The 4,169-nt window shown below is 42.8% G+C and overlaps 1 pseudogene; it reads left to right on the top strand.

The window, feature by feature from the left end:
* Window positions 1-532: 532 nt before the first annotated feature.
* Window positions 533-4,169, top strand: part of LOC134202554 (uncharacterized) — a 17,157-nt pseudogene continuing 13,520 nt past the window's right edge.

Here is a 4,169-nt window from a genome sequence, read left to right as displayed (position 1 = left end):
CTTTACGCGACTTTTGAGAGTGATGCGACGAGCGACAAGTGAGAAGTGATAAGTGCAGAATGAGAAGTAATTGAGAAGTAGAAGAAGGGAGAAGTGAAGAGTGTGAAGTGAGAAGCGACAAGTGAGAAAAGAAGGAGAAATAAGAAGTGACAAGCGAGAACCGAGAAGTGACTAGTGAGATATGAGAAGGAGAAGTGAAAATGAAAAGTCAGAAGTCAGAAGTGACAGATGAAAAATTAGATACGATAAGTGAGATTTAAGAAAAATAAGAAGTAGGAAGAACGAAGTGAAAAGTGAGAGAAGCGAAGAAAGTAGTGTAAAGTGAGAAGTGAAGAGTAAGAAGTGAATAGTGAGAAGTAAGATCTGAGAAGTAAGAATCGAGTGGTGTGAAACGAGTAGCGAAAATGAGAAGCGAGAAGGAAGAAGTAAAAGTTGGATGAGAAGTAGGATGTGCGAAGTGGGAAGTGAAAAGTGAGAAGTGAGAAATAAGAAGGGAGAAATTAGAAGTAAGAAAACGGTAGCAAGAATAGAAATGTTAGATTTGGGAAGTAAGTAAAGAATGAATGCTAGTAGTGAGAAGAAAAAGTGAGCAGTGGAAGTGATTTTGACGTCACACGTTCCATTGCTTGGATTGCAATCATGACGTCATGCTCGTTTGGCTACACTAAATGAGAGTTCGTTCGGCTACACTCGTCTTCGCCTCAGCTCGTCCATAGAACTTACAGTGTTTCGGGTATAGAACTTCTATAGAACTTTCCGATTGGATAACATTTAGACCACTACCGGGATGCGGTGGTCGTCGAGCAACCTGATAACATTATCGAGTTCGCAAGCGGAAGGCAGAACATTAGGAACTGAAACACAACCTGCTTGTGCACCGCCATGCTGTTCGAGTCATAAGACAAGAACATGAGCTTTATCAGCCAACTAGGAAAGCGAGAAGGCTGTCAAAGGTGCATAACTGAGGCTTCTCCTTCGTTGGAAGATCGAATATGGCGAAGAGGCGATTGATTTCCAACGAGGAAAAGACTGGCTAACAAAAACGGCTCAGGCAGCAAACCGGTAAAGGTGCTCAGAGCAAAGCCAAACAGTAGGCAACAGTAGGCCAAACGTTGTCTTGACGAAGTAGTTAGTAGCTCAAAGCGGAAGTCGAGCGCATCTCGATTCGCAAAGAAAATCAAGGACAGAGTAGAGGCCTTGTTGGTGAAAACTGCAAAAGTACGCCGACGTCAATGCAGGCCACCGAAAAGCTTTCAGCGCTGGAACAGGACGCACCAGGACTGGTGAAATGATCTTGGTGCTGAAACGTGGAGCACAAGCTAGCGGGACAACTGGCCCAACCCTAGCAGCACACAAGCTTCACATAGGTTGCTCCAGACTCCAGATTCCAGACCAGACCAGACAACTGTGACCAGATTTAGACACAATCAAGTTACTGCAACCATTTTTGTCTGACTTGTGCTGCTCGGAAAGAGATCTTGGGTGACGGCGCCGAGGTTAGGTCGATGGGGATGGAAGTGACCCTTCAGTGCAAGCAACTGGACGAGGTCAAGAACGCGGACGACGTCGTCTCTGCCGTCAGAGAGCAATGCGGTACAAGGTCGTCCATTTGGCACACAGCTAGCCTACTCTAGGTGCCCTAGATCATGGAGCGAGGGATGTTGAAATCGGCTGGTCAGTAAGCCCAATAAGTAAACTTCAGCCACCACCAATGGACGGGTACCTAGGTGCTTAGACTCGACATAAGTCCCTAGCAGGCCCAGACCGTAGCAACCTGTGTCGTCATTGGGAAGGCACAAGGCGCAGGAATGCGATAAGTCACCAAAGTGTCCAGCTGCGCCAGCAAAAAGCAAGCATGTAATCACTTTATGGGTGGACCTCCGTGTCCCATCGGAGAGGAAACAAGAAGAAGCCATGCAAGCAACACAGTTGAATCTTAACCACTGTGCATCTGTCCAGCAGCTGTTGTGGCAGTCGATCTCGGAGACGAGGACCGATGTCGCTCTCTGTCCAACCGTAGAATTCCCTGATTCGGGTCGTTATTTACGTGAAATTTTCATGCGCATCTCGGAATTTCTTCCATGTGCCACTAGGAGCATGCAATATATTTGAAACATGACGACAGACCTTTGCTTACGCGTGTAGATTGAAAGGCCTTTCTGCAGGAATTGAAACAGGTCGACAGACCTTTGGTTACGCGTGTAGATCTAAAAGCTTTACTCAAGGATTTTTTTTGAATGGCCATGAAGTTATGTTGTGTACACATTCTATTTTATCTACAATAAGTTTTTTACGCGGTTTTCGGAATTTGGGCGGTTTTTAACGCGAATTTTTCAAAAGTATTTTGACGGTTTTAAAAAGGTTAGGAAGCACGTTAATACCACGAAAAATCGATTTTTAGTGAAGTCGGCTTTTTTAGCGGTTTTGATTTACGCGGAACGTATCCCCGCGTAAAAACCGACTCCAGTGTATACCTAAAATTGCATATTGGGAGTTCAACTCATTTTTTTTTCAACGAAAATTGAATCAAAGAGTCAACTTCTTGAGAAAATAAACAAAACGACAACGTCATTAGCGATAACGTTGGCAGGACTGAGACGACGGCAACCGAACCGGCGGCGGCGCCAAGAAAACCGAAATCGTTTTGCATAAAAATAAACTTATTCGCATTCATGATCGCAAAGCTCACTCAATCTCCAATCCGGACCGAGGGCTCAGGGCTGAGCACTGTGGGAAAATAAGAAAAACGAAGCAAGCAAAACCCTAGATCGAAATCCGGGAGGGGTTCAAGTGGAGGATAATCGTCGGCACTCTGGCACGCTGCTACGCTGCTTTCATCGCTTCTTTCGCCGGTGAAAGAAACAAGATTAATGACCACTGGGGTTGAGAGTGAAAGCGAGATCGACACGGTCGAAGGTGGCGGATGGCGGTGAACGAGAAATACTTATACCCTCATTGATGGAAGCTCTGCGGAGGCAAGCGAGAACCATCGCAAACCATCAGGCCATTCCTGTTTTGTCACAATGTATCCGTTACCAACCATTCAGGGGAGAATTGGATGTGACAAAGCGTGGGTGCGAGGGAAAAAATCACTTAAGTGCATCATCATCATCAACATCATTGTCAACGATGGTATTGTCCTTTTATGCGAATAGATTAAATTTCTATTCACTGGGGATTCAACGGCGGAGGAGGTATAGTGGGAAGTCCGAACCTTATGGGCGGTTTTATGGTTTTTGATTGAATATCGCGCTGTATCACGAAGATGGTTAAAGTGTGTTAAAATATGAAAAGAATAGAAAACCTAATGTTACAATAATTCAGTGTTATTCCAAATACACTTTTGAAGATCTGTACTTCCCATCCGAATCTGCAACACATGGCACTATTAAAAAAAGAATTATACATGCATTTAGCATCCATATGTATGGATGGAACATGGATCAGTTGTTTTCACATCAATGAAACTAATCAAAAAAAATCATCATTGGGAAAACGTTAGCACCGAATTGGCAAAAACAGTCAATTTAATCGTGGTTTAACTTTAAATAGTTTCAAGTTGTTTCTAATTTTTCTCGTTGTTTCGCAGATTGCAGTACATGGGAAAGTAATATAACCACAATCGAGTCTAAATCAACGGATTCTTACAAGCCTTTTGCCACGAGCATGTGTTCATTCCCATCAACAGAAGCATCGCTTCCGAGTGATTATTAATTAGCAAATCAAAAGAACTCAAATTGAATTTACTATAGAAGCAATTAAAAATAATTCAAATGTAATGCTAATGGAATTCTCAAGGAATCATTCCACGTGAGGCTACTGGTATAAGTGTACGAGATATGTTTATCATATTTCAAAAACTTCAGCTGAATAAGGCATATTGGCATTTGGCGATACAGCTCCAGCGTTCAACATCAAGTATAAGAAGAATCATATACGAAAATATTGCTCTTTTGGCTGATGCTATGGACGGGTTCATAGTTTGGCCAGAAGACAAGGAATTCAAATAAATTTTCCAGTAGTTTTAAGAATGATTTGAGCTATATTATCATATGAACTGCTTCGAAGTTCAGATAGAACGGCCTAAAAATGCAGTACATCAAGCATTATCGTACTCAATGTACAAAGAATGTAGTAAAATAAAATATCTTATTGCATGTTTGACAGAC

Source organism: Armigeres subalbatus, unplaced genomic scaffold (genome assembly GCF_024139115.2).
Source record: "Armigeres subalbatus isolate Guangzhou_Male unplaced genomic scaffold, GZ_Asu_2 Contig1268, whole genome shotgun sequence".
Classification (NCBI taxonomy): Eukaryota; Metazoa; Arthropoda; class Insecta; order Diptera; family Culicidae; genus Armigeres; species Armigeres subalbatus.
This window is presented reverse-complemented; position numbering and strand designations above follow the sequence as displayed.